At 31.5% G+C, this 22,088-nt stretch overlaps 1 pseudogene; it reads left to right on the top strand.

Moving 5' to 3' along the window:
- The first annotated feature begins 1,269 nt into the window (after positions 1 to 1,269).
- On the top strand, positions 1,270 to 6,140 carry LOC149545838 (TMV resistance protein N-like; annotated as a pseudogene).
- Positions 6,141 to 22,088: the final 15,948 nt, after the last annotated feature.

Genomic DNA, 22,088 nt, shown 5'->3' on the forward strand with positions numbered 1-22,088 from the left:
AAAGAAGGTACATTTGAAGAATAGACAGACATTTTGTACTTAGTAGTGTTGCTTCATTTCCATCCACCACGTGTCTCCAAACCGTGCTTTTCTATTTACTTGAGACATTTTCAATTGACTTTAATTCTCAATCAAGTGAATGCTTGTTTATTGTTATGTATTTTGGCTTACTTATTAGCAATCAACAATTGAAGATTTTAAATCATATTTGATATACTTATAATTCATTGAAAAGATAAAATAGAAATATATGAGAGCAATTGCAATAAGTAATAATAACATTAAAAAAAATTGTATATTAGTTTAGAAAAATTCAAAATAAATAATATTATTTTTAAATTAATTTTATATTTGTTATTTTATGGATTGGTGAAGATGTATTATATATAAATTTTAGATCTATCTTTCTTAAATGCGTTGATATTTAAATATAGTTATTAAATTACTATTATATTTTATGTTTTAAATCTCTCTTAAACTTTGTCTATCTTTACAACATTTTAATTTTTAAATAACATTTAGAAGTAAAACTGATGCTGTAAAAGGTAGGAGAATCCCCAAATCCTAGCCATCAACAATTAACAAAATATCATAATATAACAATAACATAGATATTCAGATCCACAAAACACCAATTTCTCATAATAGAATCATAAGATTACATCCAACATGTCATGTTTATCCAAGTATCAAGCAATTACAATAGTAATTCTGCAAGACTCTTAGACTACATAATATTTCTAAGATTTGGTTATGCTTTATTTAGAAGATTATGAGTATGATTTTTGACTCGCAAATTTAAAAAATAAAAATAAAAAAATTCCATGATGAACTCTGAAAGTTCAAGATTACTGAATATATGTTATATCAATTTATATTTAAATCTTTTTGATTGATTTTGGGGGTGAATATTAAATATTTCCCTATATGAAGTATTTTGATCTATATGGTATGGGAAACTGTTTCCTCTAAATCAGGTTTTTTTCCTTAAGTTGCCTCACAGTGTCAAGATAGGATAGTGCATGGTTCTCATAGATGTTTTGCTTCCACTTCCATCACTTGTTACAGCCATAATGCCTATGTATGCCATGATGCCTAAAATGTGCATGATACATTAAAAATAATCAATTCGATAGCCGGTGCAAAAGAGCGCTTGCATGGTCATCCATTGTCATCCATGTTACCATCTATTAATTTAGACTATTTATATACGTACATTTGTTGAAATTATAGTAATGCTATTTTATGTATGGTGCAATCTACGGAAACATGGCCGCATCTGTAGGTAGCCGTCTTCAACGGAGACGCTTCTTTGTAAAAAGTTGTACGAACTCAGGCGGTTTTGGACAGGCTGTTTTCTATGTTTTCGCTCTTCTTCTTCTCCAAATCTTTATTTTCTTCTCGCATAGCGTTCTTTCCCTCTATTTGCGACCGTGGTTCTGTCTCTTCTCTGTATTAAGGATATTTTGGATCCTTTGAAATGGCTTCCAATTCTAAGTAGCCTGAGCTCGAAGACACTATTGAGCAGCTTGAACTGGAAGACACTTTTGAGCAGCCTGAACCTTCTTCAAGGCCCAGCCAAAATGGGGACTTTTTAATGGAGATCCCTAAATTGTTGTAGGAATGGTGTCTGTCCAATCTAAACATCTTGGTACAGATCTGCCTCATTCCATTCTGCAGGTTTATGCGAGCTATTGAACTCAGCCGACAAACGCTACATGAGGCTGATCGCCAAAACATATTTGACCAGTTCCCACCATTCTCCGAGTCTGCGTCCACGGAGCTCTGGCAGATTTTCATTAACCATCGCCGAAGCGATACGAAATACACATTCGCCAAAAAAATTGAGGAAACCCTTGATAGTCCATTTTCTCTCCCAACTATGCCCAATCCTCATGGTGTCTGGATGAGCTTGCTTACATGCTCAAAATCAGAGCCCCTGCTACAATCATTCCCATTTTCTATCATGTTGATCCCTCTGATCTCAGATATATTGATCAAGGAAAATGAATATATGCCGATGCGTTCTCACAACATGAAAAGAAAGGTAGATACACCAAGGAAAGGCTCGATCAGTGGAAAGCGGCACTACACAAAATTTCATCCCTTTCCGGCTTACAGGTTAACAATAATAAGTATGTATTGTTTCTCTTTCTCCTGGATAGTCAAGTTCTGTATTCCATATATGTTGAGAAAAGTGATGCATGAGGAACTGATAATTTTTTGTATTCTATATATTCTTTAATATTTAGATGCTCATGCAAGAGGAACTGAAAAAATTGTATCAGTTTGCATTGTTTATGATAGAGTGAATATCTGCGTAGAAGGAGTTTGTAGCATTGGAGAACACGCAATATATTTGTTTTAAATGATTGTAATGTAATTTTAATTAGTGCGTGGAAATAATTGTTTTTTTGTGTGCTGTATTATACTCTCTATTCTTTACCTGTTTTCAGATTCTACAATATATAGGTTCTACTTAATTTGTGTTGTGTATTTTGTTTTGATTTTTATTTTTCGCCCATAATGTTTAGGGACGAGGCTGAAGTTTTGAAGAACATTGTGAATAGAGCATTGGGATTAATGAAAATAGATCCCATACATGTAGCCGAATATCCACTTGGTTTGGATGAACTAGTACAAGGCTTCGTCGAATCAGTCACAAGTGAAGAAGACAGTGAAAAACTCATGGGGATCGTGGGCATGGGTGGTATTGGGAAATCCACTTTGGCCATAGAGCTCTTCAACAGAAACTTTCGCTCATTTCAAAAATGCAAATTTTTTCCCGACGTGCGGGATGTGACATCCAGAAATGCTCTGCCTAAGAAGCAGAAAAAGCTTCTTACAGACCTTGGCGTTGAAAATTTGTCATTAGACAGTGTCGACGAAGGCAAAGTTGTACTCACAAATCGTTTGAGCTCTGTTTGGGCCCTCATTGTTTTGGATGACGTGGATCACATCGATCAGTTGTATGCTCTTTTGGCAAATAAACACAACCTCGGATTCTAAAGTATGGTAATTGTGATGTCCGAGAAAAGGGATGTTCTTAAATCGATGGGTATCTCAAACATTTACGAAGTGCCAAGACTTGGGAGCTCAGTAGCGAAGAATTTATTCTGCAGGCATGCTTTCCAGAAGTCTTCTCCACCCACCAGATTTGACACTCTGGTTGACAAATTCGTCAAGGTTTGCGATGGTCTGCCTTTATCTCTGAAGGTATTAGGGGGACAGCTACATGGTGAGGATTCCATTGCTTACTGGGAATCCCAATTAGATAAAATCTCAAGAATATTGCCTAGCGACATCACAAAAAGACTACAGGTTAGCTATGATGCTCTGGATAAAGAAGATAGAGATATGTTCTTGGATGTGGCTTGTTTTCTCATCGGCGAGTGCAAAAGCACAGCTATAGCACTGTGGGATGGATCGGGTTGGAGTGGCCTACACGGTTTACAAACACTTGTAAATAAGTGTCTTGTGGAGCTGGTTTCTAAGAAACATAACACCTTCACTGAGAAGAAGATACGGATGCACGATCATCTGAGGGACATGGGAAGAGAGATGGCAAGTGAGCACTCATCATATCGGCTTTGGCGTCCAGAGCAGATTGATAATATACTGCATTTCCAGGTAAATGTATTAGTGGCTCCCCTTTAATTATTTCTTAGTGAAATCATAAAAAGAATAGTTTGTTGTTTTGTCTGCCTCTGCTTGCAGCAGAGTTCACTGAAATAGCTTGTATTCTGGTATTTTTCATTCAGAAAGAAATACAAATTAGAGGGATACAACCTCCAGCTACTTTTTTGGCTTTCAAAGAGTACGCTCATCAGCTAATGTGAACCTCAAGAAAACTAAATATATTTCATGTGCAAAGCAATGAGTTCACGGAAGAGTTTGCATATTTATCAGAGCATCTTGTTTGGCTTCGCTGGCATACCCGTTCATTAAGAAATCTTCCATCTTGGCTTCCATTAAGACATTTAAGTATTTTAGAGCTTGATGATGCTAATGACTTGGAGGAGTTGTGGCAGGTCAATGTGGATGTAAGTAGTTTGAATCCGTGGTTTTTATGTAACAACTTTTTGATAGTTTATATTTTTCTGAATTGAATTCAGTAGAATAATGAACTGAATTGAGTATAATGATGTTTGCGTGCAGCCTCCTCTGCAATTGAGAAAGCTTATCGTACATTTCTCTTTCAAATTGCAACGGCTTCCAACCTCAATAAGACATCTTCAAAATCTTAAAATGCTTTCCCTTTGTTTTAGTGGTAGCAGTTTGCCAGAAGAGTTCTGTGCCTGCATTCGCTGAAGTATTTATATTTATACTGTCCAAAGTTATCTTCATTGCCAGCTGCTTTTGGCAATTTAAAAGATTTGTAGTATTTAATGTTGTCTTGCCCATAGTTGAGCACTTTGCCAGATTCTTTCCAGCAGCTAATAAAGATGAAACATCTGCGATTATCCAGATGTGAAACGCTCTCCTCACTGCCTAATGGCTTTGGGAATTTAGTAAGATTGAAGTATTTAAGTCTAACGTTTTGCTAGCAGTTGAGCACTTTACTAGATTCTTTCAAGCAGTTGACATACTTGGAAGATCTAGAGATTCCATTCTCCTCAACTAGTAATGGTTTGTCCTCGCTACCTATTGGTCTTGGTAATTTAAATAGATTGAAGCGCATGAGTCTAATTCGGTGCAGCTAGTTAAGCATGTTGCCGGACTCTTTCGGGCAGCTGATAAACCTAGGATATCTCAATTTATCAGGTTGTGAAATGTTATCCTCACTGCCTGAGGGTTTTGACAATTTAAACAAATTGAAGCACATAAATCTGGGACTGTGCAAGCAATTGAGAACTTTGCCAGATTCATTCAAGAGGCTGATACACCTGGAGCATCTAAATTTACAAGGTTGTGCCAAGCTTAAACTAAACTTAGATGTATTTGAAGGCATCGGAAAGCTCAAGTACTTGGGATTCAGCGATTGTGAAGAATTAGAAGATTTAACTAATCAAATTAAGAATCAGGCATCATTGACAAAATTAGATCTAATAGGTTGCATTAAGTTGAGAAGCTCACCAAGTAACATTGGTCAACTGGTCAACTTACGGTCGCTCAAAATTGAGAGCCGGGTGATGAAAGGCTTGCAGACTTCTCTTGTTCGGTTTCCCTCGTTGAAAAAGATTGAAATTGTAAGTTCTGAAAGTACAATTGAATTTTGTGCTGAGGAAGAAGACTGCAAACCAGTCTCCGTGATATCAATTTCCAGTGACTATTGGCCCAACCTCCAAAATTTGGAGGTCGGGGACAATAGCATCGTTCAAAAAGACAAGTTTCCTAAAAATCACCATTTAATCGAGATAGAGAGACTGCCAGTGACCTAGCAAACGCTGTCAATATACCATTGCGAAGTGCTGAAGAACATCAGCTATCTTAGTGGTCTCGTACGCCTTGAGAAGCTGCTAATACAATATTGTCCGCAGTTTGAAGAGCGATCAAGATTTGCTAATTTGGCTTCGCTGGAATACTTTAGACTGATAGAACGCCCCAAAGTTAAGAAAATAGAAGGCCTGCAACACTGCAATTCATTGAAGCATCTATTTTATTGACAGACCCGCTGGAAGGAGTCCGTTATACAAAGTTTGGAGAAAGTGCAAGGATTGGAAGCAGTCGAGTTTGTATGTGACACCATATCAGCTCTCAAGTCTTGTATTCAATCTATAAATATCAAGGTAATGAAAACTTTCACAAATTCAGAGTTTTCTGAATTTATATAAATGTTCGTGTTAATTACTTGCAAAAATTACTATTTGCAGGGAAGGCCGGGAGAAATATTTATACAAGGTAGTGTTAGCTATGTCGTGGAGCCCATTCTGAACTCTTCGAAGTTTCCTTATCTTACGGTCAGGAAGGCCAAGCCATTGGGCTATGTACGTGATACTAATTATTTCTGCTTTAGGAAGGGAAAGGAGCTGAACGGGGAGGAGAGGAAAGTGGTACAAATATACTTGCACCTCAAAAACGGTGGAGATATGGTGGTCGTCACACCCGGAGGAATCGGGATAGAGAAGGAGGTGCTAGTTGAGGGAAGCAGAAAAAGAGTTGTGAAGGCTTTTAAGAAATTATTAGCACTTCTGGAATAGTTTACTCTGTCTAATGTGCTGATCGATCTGGCTTCAGGCTAATAATGTATGGGGTAAGCCTCAATTGGAATTAGCGAGAAGGGTAGTTAGGGTAGATTAATTGGAGTTTCTTTTAAAATAATTTTGTGATAGATTGAACAATTTATTTATATATATATATATATATATATAACGTTTTATAGTGAGAGATGGATGTTTTCAATGCTTTATTAAGCACACAATTATTTACTTTATTGAAAATTGAATTACTTTATTAACTTATATGATACTTTCATGATTTTGATTGTAGACTTTTTTTTCAGATTTTATTTTTCTTATCTATTTGGATGTTTCTTATTTTTTTTCTAGTAGTTTTTCTTCACAAGAGATACAATGCGCTGAAGTTCTTGCCTAAAGTTAGATGAAGAAAAGTAGAGATATATCGTAACCAAGTATAATAGCTCTTGAGTTTGAGAAAATAGAGTAGACCAATAGCAAGGAAAATATAGGGCTTGAGATGGAGAATATAGAGCAGGTCAATAGCAGGGAAAATATATATTGCAAGAAATGAACCGAGACAAAAATCCAACTATAGCTTTGTGAAAGTATGGAAGAATTTTTATTAGTAAGATCTTGTCTAGGTATAAATAGCATTGGGTATAAAGTCCTAAATAAATTTTGGAATGTTGGTTCTTCATCTAAGAAAAATAGAATATGTAAGAGGCCACTAGTTGAGTGGTTAACTTAGATTTTCAATTCAATCCTCAACTACCTTAGGCTTTTCGACAAATATTATGGACCCTTTATGAGATGGGAGTCATACAACTTTCCATTATAATGGCTCATCTTTGTGAGAAGACAATTTACATAGAATTAATTGTACAAAACCATCACTTTTGATAAATAGGAAATACTTCACAATGGACAACTAGTGATGCAATTATCTAGAAATGGAATATGAATAGTAAACTTCCACACTACTTGGTATTGTGTATCCAAAAGAAGAGAGCTTGTTTCGTCATATTATGTTTCCATTGTAGTCTACACAAGGTCAATTAAAATTAGTTAATATTGATTGAAATTAAGAATAAATCTAAATCATAACCATTCAATTGATCCCAATTTGAATAAATCATTTTCAAGTTATAGTCTCTGCACCAAGGCCCAATTTTACTATCATAAATGAGAAACAAAAGTTGTAACATTGCCTAGGGCATCCAATATCATTCCCAACACAATTTCAAATTACACAAAATGAATTTATCAAGTTGTAACCATATATGAATATAGTTTCATAATATCTAATCCATTAATTATTTAAACGTATAAATCATTATGAGAGAACAAATCATTGTCTGCAAATCCATTGGAGGTATACAAAAACTTCTTTTTGCTAAACTGTCCACAGCTTTCACAAATCCGCATACAATTGACTCAAATCGAAAGGGATTCCATACCAAACCCTTCAATATGATGGGATTCTCAAATCCACAAGCAACCACTTTCACAAAAATACTCATAACTTATTCATTTGTCCACATAATCATTCCAGAAAAAAACTAAAATGAAGCTTATTCATCTTAATTTAAACAATAAACACTTTGTATGATATTTCTAGGCTATAGTAGTCCATACACAACCTAGACTCAACATAAATATAGTTAACACCAATCAAAACAACACATTTTGAAGACGTTGATTGATTCAAAATGATCTTCCTCTTTCCATTCATTGTTTGGAACACACATACAATGATTTTATACTAGTTGGGGTGCTTTATAACTTCCCAACTACCCTTTCAACCAATAACCCTGCTCTTTACAACATAATTGCACTTTTTAAAATGTTTTATGCATTTCGTGCAATTTTGCGTTACAATTTTTTTTATGTCAATGTGACAAATTTGAAATTTTAACTCCAAACTTAATAAATATTTGCATGGACATTCAATTACCCTAAAAGAAATTTTAAAAGCTATTTTAAATCCATTTTACCATTTATTAGTCATTCTTTCATATTCTAACCTTCTTGACCAAATTAGGACCTTAACAAGACAATATTAACAATGTCATACAAATGGCTTCACATAGCCTTACTTATGATTCAAATAGACTCCTAATACATTGAAAACACTATAAAATTCATAATAAAAATTCTATCCTCTTGTAACCTCCTAGTATTCCTTTCCACTTAGGTGCTCCTACACCAAATAATTTACAATTGAAATAAATATATCTAGGAGTTGCCTTGTGTCGTAAATTTCTTTTTTTCCTTTTGAAGATCAAGTAAATAATTTTCCTTACACTCAACAACAAAAAAAATCATATCTATGTCTTGTTGGAAATGTAGAATAGGCTAGGTGACTGAGAGTGGGGGTGAATCCCAACATTAGGTGAGAGGGGCAGACATTAGTTACATAGCATTCCCAACATTTTATTGTTCTTTGGGAATCATGTAATATAATTTTTTTTATTAAATTGAAATTTTTAGTTTTTAAATTGATTGGCTACCACTATTTTTCCATTGTCTTCAGTTTTTCTTTATTCAAATATATTTTCCAATATTTTGACAAAAATGTTGGGGAATTCATAGGCACTTCGTGGTTCCAGGGAACCAAAGTTACATTTTTCGAAGGTCTAACTACTTGATGTTACCATGACTTGGCATTTGCAGTTCACCATTTCCTTTCATGCCAAGTAGTAGAAGAAACTTTTCTATGCTATGTATGAATGTAATTGTCGACTTTGGCCCATTGTAATTTTGATATTATTTGTTAGTGGCATATCCATGGGTAAAAGTACAAAGTTGTGTCACCTTTTAGGCTGACTAATCAGAACAACTAAATTTGAGTATTTCTATCTAAAAATTAATTTTTTCCCAAGATATGATATATACAGAAATTTATTCTAGCTAAGTTATAACTCTTACTATTTTTTATGATATATTTTTAATAACTTATAAACACCATTTTATAGAGACCAAAGTCAAGAATGTTCTCATATACAGTTTATCGTGTTTTAATTAGATATCATATGTTATAATTAAAAAATTATTTTAACACTCAAAAAGATGTCAATTTTGAGAAAGAAAAAAATAGTAAACCATATCATAAAAACTTAAAACTCATATGACATTCTAGAGGAGAGAGTCCTCTTCTAGAATGTATAATTTTTTTTCTGGTTAGAATAGATTTTGTTTGAAAAATGTGGTAGGAGATAAAAACTATCAATTTTAGGTGAGTTGAACTTTGATTGATTATAACAGTGAAAATTTAAGTCTAAAGAAATTTTTTTTTTCTTTGAATGTTCTAGATATATATGCTATCTATAACACAGTCTAAGATCAAAGAGAAATAAATTTATTTCCATATAGTTTTGTGGTGGAAACTAGACCCCTAATTTTCAAAAAAATTTAGCACCTAAAACATTATCTATAAAAATTATGGAAATATATCAATTCTTAATCGAAATAATTGTTAAAAATTATAATGCTAAAGTTGATCAATTTCTACACATTTCATTAGTTTACCTCATTTTCAAATTCTAAATAATAATACCAATTTTATATCATTTAAGGTGAACAGTTATACTTTTGTTAGCCCCCATCAATTTATTATCATGTATCATGACCTAAGATTCCTAGAACTTATGAAATGAAAAAGTGATTGGAGCAACATCTACCTAAATCAGCGCAATGAAAATGATTTGTGTGCTACCCCACCATGTGCATCTCAATTAATGCATGGGTCTAACTCTGATAGATCATTTTCTCTGTTTGGTGTTTATCCCATGTTCCCATGCAACTTATTATGATAAATTTCTATTTAAATTTAATCAGCCATCGTGTTGCCATGTAATTCTTAAATTGAGAGGAAAGGATAGTTTGGAATTTTTTTATTATCGTGGAGCAACAACCACTAATAATTTCAAAATAATCTTTGAAAAAAGTGCTACTATTTAAATTCGAAAAACCATAGATATCTTCATAAATGTTTTTCCTCTTGTCTAAATTTTTTCTTCCAAATCTAATTTGCAGTATATATTCATTTAAAATTTTTATTTACAAGAGGACGCTTAAAAATAAGCACAAATTTTTCTTACACGAAACCACCAACTTCACAATTTTTTTGCTAAAAAAATGGAGTAGCAGCTTCTAGCCAAAATAATTTTACCAACCACATGGGGTCCTCCCCTTAGTTTATATTTTTGACGCATATGTTTTTTAACTAATATCTCTATATGAATGAGCTTCCCAAAGGTCTATTTAATAGTAAACGTTATGAAAGTTTCATCTTAGGTGGTGCTTATCTTTGTGTGGCTAAGACTACTCTTGTCCTAAAGTGGAAAAGTCAAGAAAAAATGACTAACTTCAAAATGTTCACATGAGAGGGGTTTTATCAATATGGTTGTGTACATTGTGCTAAAAAATCTCAGATTAAGCCATTAAATTTTGTAGTGATCATTACTATAATTTTAAACCTAAAAACCCTTTTTAAATTAACCAAACTTATTGATTATTTAGATGCTCACCATTCGTGCCAGCAAATGAACCAAGTGGTGCAAGGGTTATGTTGATTTTGAAAAATTGGGTGTAGTTCACTTATGTTTTTGAGTTTGTAGATTGTTTTGGTGGATAGTTTATTCTTTTTGAGACAATCTTCTGAGTTAAATTGTGACTATTTAATGGTATTCACTTTCATTGCAAGTGTTGCTAATAAAATAAAGTTTATAATTAGTAGTCATTCACTCTACCTCCTTGCAAGATGTTGATTAAATAAATCATAGCATTACTAGTTATTATTTTAGAGGTACTGATTGTGTATTTTTCACTTCCATTTTGTGCCATTAAAAATTGTACAAATTTGGTATACTAAAATTGATAACAACTAATTAAATTTAACTTATTAAGATAGTCTCAATATAAAATATTATAGCTAATTTGAGGTTAAATAAAAATATTTTATGTTCAATTTATATTAATAAGATAGGCATCACATATCAATTTCACATATATTAGGTTATTTCCAATATAGATATGCAATCATCTATACACTAATATTCTTAGGAAGGAAAACAATTGGGTTCAATAGTATCAATATTAAAATGCACACAAGTATTGAACATATCTTGCTAGGCACAAAATGTTTAAATATATACAATTGCTGAACACACCTTGGAAAAGAGTATGCAAAGTTCAACAAATGTAGTCAATATAGTGAATGGTAAAAATTGATCTATCATTCTAGAAGCCTTGTGATGGTTTTGAACAATATGCTTCTCAAGAGTTTGTAGTCACTTGTGTTCTAACCTTATATCATCCTGCTGAATGGCTTCAAAGAGATATGTTCTACAGTCTAAGTTCCAATTCTTTGCATAGGACCATCAATAGGTGGTTTCACATCTTCATGAGTCCCTTCACTAGTAGAATTTTTGCAAATAAATGACTACATGACTAAAACTTTTAGTCACGTGACTAAAGGTGATCAAATTCTAGTAATATTTTGTAATTTATAATTAACTAAATAAATGATTAATTTGGTCATTGGCTAAAATCAAAAGGATGGACTAATATAAGTGGCTAAATAAATGATCAAATAAATGAATAAACAATTGGTATCTAATATTTAGTCACCCAAACAAATGACTAAATGAATGCTCGATGAATTTTAAATCATACTAAAATATTCTTTAACTATGTATAACTTTTAATGCTCATTAATGGAGTCTTTGTCCTAACAATACATCATTATTAGTTAACTTCCTTGTATGTCCTCTCAATCGATCTTGAACTAGAAATGAACTCAAAATCACCCCAATCTGCACTCAAAATCTATATATAAACTCTTGAAGACGAAAAAACCTCCACACACTCAAAAGAAAATTCAAAATCTATCTCTATATACAAATAATATTAATTATAATTAAGTATTTTATAATCTCAACATAGAATTACTATTAATCAAATTAATGCCATGTAATAACCATCTTTATAAAATATAACATTATTTTATTATAATTACATTTAATATATTAGTATTTAGTAAATAGTGAGAACCTCTATTAGATAAATATTAAATCTTTGAATAAAATTATTTAGTAATAAAAATAATAAATATTTACAGTTTAAATTATATTTATCATTAATCTAGTTGATAAGGCTATTACCTCATGAATGTTACTCTAAAAATTGTCACATCCTTGCCATCGACACTCCATTACTAGAATAGTTCAAGTCATAAAATTTTGGCCAAACATGTTTTGGGAGCCAACTATGAAGCCGAAAAATTTCTCCAACTTCACCACCATACATAGTCCCTTCTCTATACCATCCAGAATCTTCCAATCACTTTTGTACTATTAGTATCATGACAACATTTAGTATGACAACATTTATAGTCACATCACCTTGCCCAAACCATTAGTTGTAAAATTTACATGTATTAGCATTTTCTACCACATAACTCATAGATTACATTTTTTATGACTGAACATGATTTATAGGACTGAGTTTATTTAAAATTACTCTAATCTTAAAATTCCTCACTTTTCTTTTATATCAAATAACTCAATCTTGCATTAAAAAAAATAGATACAATAATACCAATAAAATTAAAAATACTAACTTACTCTATCATACTTCAATTATGAAATAGTGAAATTGACACTACTTTAACATGTTTTTATCTAGCACACGCGCACGCACACACACAATATCTATCTATCTATCTACACACACACACACACACACACACACACACACACAAACACACATACACCTATATATATATATATATATATATATATATATATATATATATATATATATATATATATATATATATATATATATATATATATATATATATATATATATATATATATATATATATATATATATATATATATATATATATATATATTCAAATTACACATTGAATTTTTTTAAAATTGTTTATCTATTTATTTATTTATAACTATACTTAATTATATCAAAGGCATTTAATATTTAAGATGCTCAACCTAACTTTTTTTAGTAGCAATTTATATTTCTCTCGAAGGATAAAGCATCATTGAACTCATTGTGTCCATTAATTTGTTTTTCTCATATATGAGAGAGATCTAATTCCACCCAACATACCTTGCTAAAGGCAGGGCTCATGAGTTCTCTTGAATTTTTTATGACAAAACTCCTTCACATAAATATGACGATGAAACAATGAAACCATGTCGATGTTAGAATATTTGAATTTGAGTTTCTACAAAACCTATAACATACTAGAAATTTGTTCAATTTTATGACTCATTATTACTTGGCCTTACAAGCAGAAAAGGAACATCTTACTATTGTTCATTCTAAAGATCATTCTTTAGTTTGAAGAGACATCTTTAGAGATCATTCTATTGCTCATGCTTTCTGAGGACGGAGCATCTAGAATAGTTCTAGTAGTCTATAGATACACAAAAATGGAATACTAAACTTTGTATCTATTAAAAACAAAACATGAACAAAAAAATAACATTTAAAATGTCATCTATAAATATATAGCCAATGTTTGTATCCTTATTTTTTGGGGGTAAAATTAATGAAGTCAATAATAAGATTGACCTATTTGGGTTTATGGGCATTGTAGTTAATAACTAAGATGTTTATAAAAGTGTTGTAAACTTTAGGGATGTTGTTCAAAATATCCTTGATTATTTCTTATGCCAAGCACAATATGCTAAAAATATATATGATCGAGTACAACCAAGAAATGATCCCTAGCCACCCTCAAGTATCAAAAAGAGGGAAACAAAGAACTAGAACTTTGTGATAGGAAATGTATTTTCTTTTATTTATCTTCATGGGAATGAAAATCTTGAAATGCCAATGTATGTTCTCTCTTTAATCAAAGTTTGGATTTAATAAGACGATCGGTAAGTACCCATGAAAAAATTATGAACTATCCTTGCGCTGTCATTTTTTCCTGATAACATTGAGTAGGACACATATATTGATGCAAGCCTTTTCATTTTTCCTTCCTCTCTTTTATGATGATCATACATTGTAATAGTGAAATGAATCAATTTAAATACAGGGCAACATAACCAAGCTTAAGCAAAAAAAGATCAGCTTTTAATATGACTATATAATATGTAGGTTATACTAAGCCCATAATGTTTTAAAAATATGTTATATGTTGTCCAAGGGGTTCATGTTAGCTAGTTGAAGCAATGAGTTCCCATTGTGGAAATCTTGGTTGAAATTCCAAGACAAGCACCTTTGTGAAATTCTAAATTGTGACTCTTGGTCTTCCAATTGTTATTTTGGTTTGGTTTCTCATAAGGATCTTGAATAATCTTGTAAGTCTCATGTTGGTTCTTGAATGAGGACAAGGTTTGCCATTGGCCTTTAATATAAAATATGATATGTGATTATGGAAGTGTCTTTGTACTTGCACCTTTGGAAAATGTATTGCATTTGTTGTGAGTATTTATTGTCCATTAGATATTTTAGTTTGGTAGGCTTCAATTAGGATAAATTTTAATTTAATCTAAACTTGAAGTGAATTTTCTAGCATTTCTATTTATTTTAGCACCTGCTTGCCATCTAACATTGCAATGCCCCGTCAAGGGATCCAAAGAATTTTCACTAAGTTTGCCAAACAAAATTTTTTTTTAAACATCAAAGTAAACCATTCATAACATTTATGAAACCAATAAAAACAATTCAAATAAAAGTTACCATAACATACATAACAAGTTACATTCTTTAAATATCCCTTAACGTTGAATCACATCTAAATTAACTATTCATCTAACATCACATCCTTATGAAATAACAATGATACATCCAATGTTCCTAAACAATATACAAGTGTCCTTTTGTAATTAGATTTTAGTTTAGCTCAATCATCCACTGTAAATGAGGTACATCAACATCCAATATTAATCCATGATGCAATAAAAGTAAATGAAACCACATATCATACATGATACAACATCACAAAAGATATAAACATCCATCATAAAAGATAACCATATATCACAAACATAAATAACTAAGTGCACGGTTCCTCCCAACCATAAATAGCATCATTAGACCATCGTGGATCCTAGCCATCCCTTCGTGTGTTACATTCCAAAGCACTGAAGAGATCATCGGTATTATCATAGTAGGAATGTCACTCCTAAAACATCCTACTAACATGCAAAGTAAAGCATAACATATCATCAACTAACATATGCAAATCATCAATGTAAGGAACTTATCAGCAAATACATCCATCACAAGGTATATCATCTATCATAATGATCCAAGAACAGAATGAAGATAAATACCAACCAAGAATACTCCATCCACGGTGTCTCAGATGAGTCTCAAATGATAAGAGTGGAAAAACACTACCACCCGACCATGTGGATCCTAAGTGGTCCACTCCCACCATGCTGAGGAGATAATCTCAAGTCCCAAACAGGCTATCAAAACCACAACACATAAATCTCTATAAATTTAAGAATCTTAAAAGTATAGTAACTCAAAGGTTCCATCACACAAAATTGACATCTAATTTCCAGAGGCACAACAATGAAATGTAGGAAACCTACTCTGCTAGCAGGAAAGTGTCATCATATTTATCACGTACAAGTTACCCTAGGATTTAGCTAAATTCCATGGGTCCATACTGATCTCATGCGGCCACTAGTATCCTCTCATACTGACAAGGCATACTACGGAATGCATGGTCGCAACCATGCGTTCTCACTACTCCCATCCTAGCCTGTACAAGCACTCAAGGCATGGGCGAGAACCAGAACAATTATCTTTTTAGGTTCATTTAATCCCCATTTAGTGTGTAAATGTTATCACTTATTAACCAAACTTACAATGAGTTACCCTGGCAGCCACTTAGGGCCCCGACCCCCATTGCAAGCCACTTCCCGACACTACAAGAAGACTACCTACCCTAAGCTCATGGAATCATAAATCACCACAGTCCTGTACAAGCGACTGTAAAGAAAATCCAAAAGATAATCCATAAAAAGAATCATCAAATATCCATGATAAAAGCATCAAATATCCACAATAAGAATCTTCAAATATCCAAAATAAGAATCATCAAATCTCCATGAGCACCTGCAAAAGCATCCATAGAAAATCATGACCACAATAGTTCTCTATTGGCAACTGAAGGCATCAGTGATAATCATAAGTATCAATTGGTTCTCAATAACTAAAATATATCTCAAGATAAATCACAATATCCATTGGTTTTGAACAAGGAACCAAGAATATCTCAAAATCATACTGATCGAAGACTCCAAAATGGTGGAGTCAAACATGTCACAACATGACATCATCAAAAAATAAATCCACATTTCAATCCCATCATGGCGACTAGAAAATAATCCAAGGATAACTGATCGATGACTCAAAAATTATTAGCTCAAGTGTCTCATACACATACATCTCAACTTGACACATGAAGACTGATGAACAAATACAAACATGTCATAGAGCATACGATCACATAACCATGGTTGGGCTTATAAAGATCGAGACTAAATAAGATCAACATGCCATCACATCTCATAACCCTCGAGCCTCTGGTAACAACCTAGGACTGGTCAACACTAGTCAACCCAAAACCCAAAACAAGAAGCATATAGAATACACGATGCAAACACATGTTTTGGTTTACTAAGTTCACATACTTGAATAATGTGTAGGGGTTTGCAGTTTTCTGTTTGCAAGTATACTTCCAAGTTTCTTAAGTTTCATCATTTGACCTACAAGTCAACTCATTTGTTCTCCAATAGCATTATCCTTCCATTATTAAGTATTACATTCTAAGAATAACTCAAAGATATATGTTCACTAAACTGATCATCATTGACTTTTAATTAAATTGTTCACTTTATTTGACCAAGATCCATATTCTAATCAACTCTTCTTTAATGTTACTTTAACTTCCAACATAAATCAAGGATCATTATTTGTTAAATTATAAAAGAACCAATTATCAATCTTCGAATAAGAAGAATATAACTTTATTAAAGTGACCAATTAACATAGAAACACAATCCACGATCCATTAACATTTAAATGGTTAAAACTTAATTAGGTATGTCTAACACTTAAGCCTCTTAATCATTATAATAATTAAATCATCACTAATAACCGTTAAAATATCTAAGTCATTATTCAAGTCATTAGAATAAGACTTATCAACTTCGATGTAATTAGTTTGCAACTTTGCTAAAAGAATCATATCAATTAAAAACTTTATTATATAACTTAATTAATTAGATCTAATTAACTCAAATTAATTGATTTAATTAATAATTACATAACCATATCAATGACCTATTGAATAACTAGCCATAATGTGTAAGTTAAAGGTCAACCATAATCCAATACATAAATATTCATACTCATAGCTCAATAATAATAACTTATTAATATTTAATAACAAGCTATATTGGGAGTCTTATTAACAAATTTATAATGACTACCTTCTTCATTCTTTTTATGAATACTAATTTTTTTTAACAAATCCGTATTAATGATAATCATTTCAATTAAGACTATATCGGACAACTTCATTATTAATAACATAGTTATATCATCAACTCAATGAATACCCATTAAAAATCAATTATACTCCAAATCCAAAACTTCTATCATTAAATAATCTCCTCTAGATTAACTCTAATCAAATTTACTGATAACTATTTAAACCATTATTTATTTATAGTTTGTTAGACCCAACCAACATTAATAAAAAATAAACTTATCAAAACTATAAATAATCGATCTAGAGAATCCCTCCATAAACTTCATTAGTTAACTAACTCTTAACACCATTAAAGTATATCAATAATTTATTTAACAATAACATAACTATTCAAATCATAGCAATGTTAAATGTTATAATGTAACAATGACTTCTTGTCAATTTAATAATACTTAATTAATTCTTAATTCGATATTGTTAAAATCTTTTTAATTTAAAATCACCTTCATTAAACAACTCTAAATTATTTAATATATATTAAATAGTATTTAATATACATTAAATAAATACTGAAAGACAACCATTTTCTAATCCCTTAATATTCAAATTAAATGAATTCAATATCCTCTTCCATCAATTCTATCGTTTCCATTAAAAATCTCCATTATTAATATCTCAACTAAATACCTCCTATGTTGGTTGATAAATAGATTAATTATACTTCTTCTACTATTAACTAATCTTAATTAAATTAGATTAGTTAATAAATCATATAAAACTAATACATAAAAATAAGATTCTACTAAGGGAAGATTGCAATATTATCTTTAATTCATTCCATGCTTTGATATATTATTTTTTTGAAGTTTAAGCATAAAGGACTCTTGGTTATAGGAAATGGAAAAATATCTGTCCTTGAATAAAATAGTCTCAGTACGACAGCCATATCTCCCTAATGAATTGTTGGATCAGGCTTAAATTGACATATGTTGGACAGGGCCAAGTTGCGCCAATTCTGACCGGAGTGATCGAATAAATTTGATCACAATAAAAAGTAATGAATGACTAAGTTTGGGTCTAACCAAGGGCAACGACAGGACAATTTGTGATGAATTAATAATTTCTTCTTAAAATAATTGTTCTCTAAATTTAACCATAAAAGGGTTTGTTCATATGCCTCTAAAAATATAAATGATAGAAAGATTACATCTAATCATTCGAATTTTCACCATAAAATTTTTATTTTTATTCCAAATCTTGTCTTTCTAATTTAATATAAATTCAAACCTAAACTTGATTCATATCTAATTATATCTCCTTAATTGGATCTAGAGTTTTTCTATTGTTTTCTTCTCAAAAAAATAGCATATCTAGATTCAATCATAGAGAGTATTCAGACACATATAACAGACATGATGAAGACAGGAAGAGAAATAGTGCAAAGAGAATATGTGAATATCATCAGTGCACCTGGACATTGATGCTAATCCACCATGCCTCAAAAATTCATAGAAAATCTTTTTTTTTTTCCATCATTCGCAATTCCTCCAAGATCTAAGCCAACCGAATCCTCCAAGTGACTAGAATTGCTAGAAGAAGCATGGAAGCATAAAGAAGCATATGAGCATCTAAAAATATATGAGCATGTAGAAACAAATGAGCATGAAGAAGAATATGAGCATGTCCGCTTGAAGCTTCCATTTTTAGCTTGAAGCTTCTAGCTTGTAGCTTCCATTAAACTTGTCCAAATACACTAGGAGAGCCTCTATTTAAAGGCCTCTAAGATGCATCTAGAGTGTCTCTAGAAACAACTAGAAGATAAGTATGACAACCAAGCATGGGTCTTCTCCAACCTTCTAGACGAGTCTTAAGGTTTTAGACACCATGTGCTCAAATAAAATGCTAACTCCTAAATGTAGATAACTTGTGCATTCTTACAGTGCAAACTCTTATGTTGTTTACATGACAACTTTCAAGAATTTGTCAACTCCTATGTGAGCAAATATTAAAATAATGCATATTAATTAATTTAATATTTACTTTTACTCTTTCCAATTTAATTTATTTATTTATTAAATCTCATGTACTAACTTTAATAATTCTACTTTTCAATCTTAATATATTTATATTTTAATCACATGAAATCTAGAATCTTTTAATAATTTTAAATATATTTTCTACTTTTAAATTTTATTTTTCAAAACTTAATTGCTAAAATATTTATTAGCTTTAATAATATTATTATTTAGTCATTTATTTAAAAATGAACTCCAATATATATTATTATTAAAATAAATATTGTCACATTCCAAATTTAAACTTTTAACTTTTATTTTCAAATTTAATTATTTTACTTAATTAATTTTCTCAATAAAATAAAATAAATATTAAAATACCATATTAATTTTTCATTAAATTAAACCATTAATTAAATCTTTTAATTAGGTTTAATTAATAGAAAATACATCAAAGACTCACAAGGTAAAAATATGAAAACCCATCATAGCCAAAATACATACAAAATCAAATCAAGGGTTTAAATCACGAATTACGTCATTTGACGCATTCAGAAGGTAATCAACTTGGATACTTGTCCTAATTTTCCAATTAGAACAAATGGCTTAAAGGGTTGGGATTTGGACTTGAAAATTTATCTCTCCTCTCTTATCATTGAGATGATATGATAGGGTATGCTCATCCTGCTAATTCAGGGAAGTCGATACCCGGTACCTACAACCTGCATAAAAATCATGCATGTACAAACACAATATATATACTAAACTAAGCAGGCAATGGCAGAAAGTGGTGCATCGTGTAGATCCCAACTAGCAAGTGACTACGACTCCTTTCCTTAACCACATCAGATGCACCATACAAAAGCAAACATGCAAAGCAAACACGCACACCATACACATGCAAGTATGGGGTAAGTATCCATAAGAAAAGACATATGGTAAACCATCTTATTAATCATCATTAATAACTGGAAGTAATGTAATAATCATCATCAATTCTTGCGAACACTAAAAATAATCATTATACATGAAATGTAGAGTCTAAGTAATCTCATCACATAATAAACTGAATCTATAACACAATATCTGATAATCTCATAACAATGTTGCTAACCATCATCATAAAACTAGCCCTAAAGAGCTCGACAATGACAACAAAATTGCAACCTAGGGGCAGGCACTACATTCACCCTCCTTGGAATTAGGCTTACTCCTGGAAGCCTACAAGAATGAGAAACTCAGATACTCACTATGCGGGTCCCATTAAACCCTTTCCCTCTATAAGAAAACATGATTCTACTAAAGGTATTACAAAAACCTTAGAACAATATGATTCTAGTTTAATGGTAAACCGAAAATCATATCGATCCAACATTCACTCTTTTAACAACTACTAAAATAAATTTTTTATTACATTCTAAACAAGAGCAACTTAATGCTTGGAAAGATAATCTAGGGCATATTACTTTATTACATAGATAAAAGATACATGTTTTGTAACTAGAATGAGTTCCAATTTTTAGTTTTGTCCATGGTTAAGTTTAATTAAAAATTTTAGTTTTGAAAGCTAAGTGTTGAAGTATGGAAAATATGCAAGTAACAGTTTTAAGTTCTGTTTCAGTTCACCTACATTCAAGTTTTCAGTTTGAAAGAGTTCACATGATAGTTTTCACTAAGTTTGCCAAACAAATTTTTTTTTTTAAACATGAAAGTAAAGCATTCATAACATTTGTGGAAGTAATAAAAACAATTCGAATAAAAATAAACATAACATACATAACAAGTTACATTCTTTAAATATCCTTTAACCTTGAATCACATCTAAATTAACTATTCATCTAACATCACATCCTTATGAAATAACAATGATACATCCAATGTTCCTAAACAATATACAAGTGTCCTTTTGTAATTAGATTTTAGTTTAGCTCAATCATCCACTATAAATGAGGTACATCAGCATCCAATATTAATCCATAATGCAATAAAAGTAAATGAAACCACATATCATACATGATACAACATCACAAAAGATATAAACATCTATCATAAAAGATAACCATATATCACAAACATAAATAACTAAGTGCACGGTTCCTCCCAATCGTAAATAGCATCATTAGACCATCGTGGATCCTAGCCATCCCTCCGTGTGTAACATTCCAAAGCATCCTAAAACATCCTACTAACATGCAAAGTAAAGCATAACATATCATCAACTAACATATGCAAATCATCAATGTAAGGAACTTACCAGCAAATACATCCATCACAAGGTATATCATCTATCATAATGATCCAAGAACAGAATGAAGATAAATACCAACCAAGAATACTCCAGCCACGGTGTCTCGGATGGGTCTCAAATGATAAGAGTGGAAAAACACTACCACCCGACCACATAGTTCCTAAGTGGTCCACTCCCACCGTGCTGAGGAGATAATCCCAAGTTTCAAG

Source organism: Cupressus sempervirens, chromosome 7 (assembly GCF_028749045.1).
Source record: "Cupressus sempervirens isolate cs-2001-9-10 chromosome 7, ASM2874904v1, whole genome shotgun sequence".
Classification (NCBI taxonomy): Eukaryota; Viridiplantae; Streptophyta; class Pinopsida; order Cupressales; family Cupressaceae; genus Cupressus; species Cupressus sempervirens.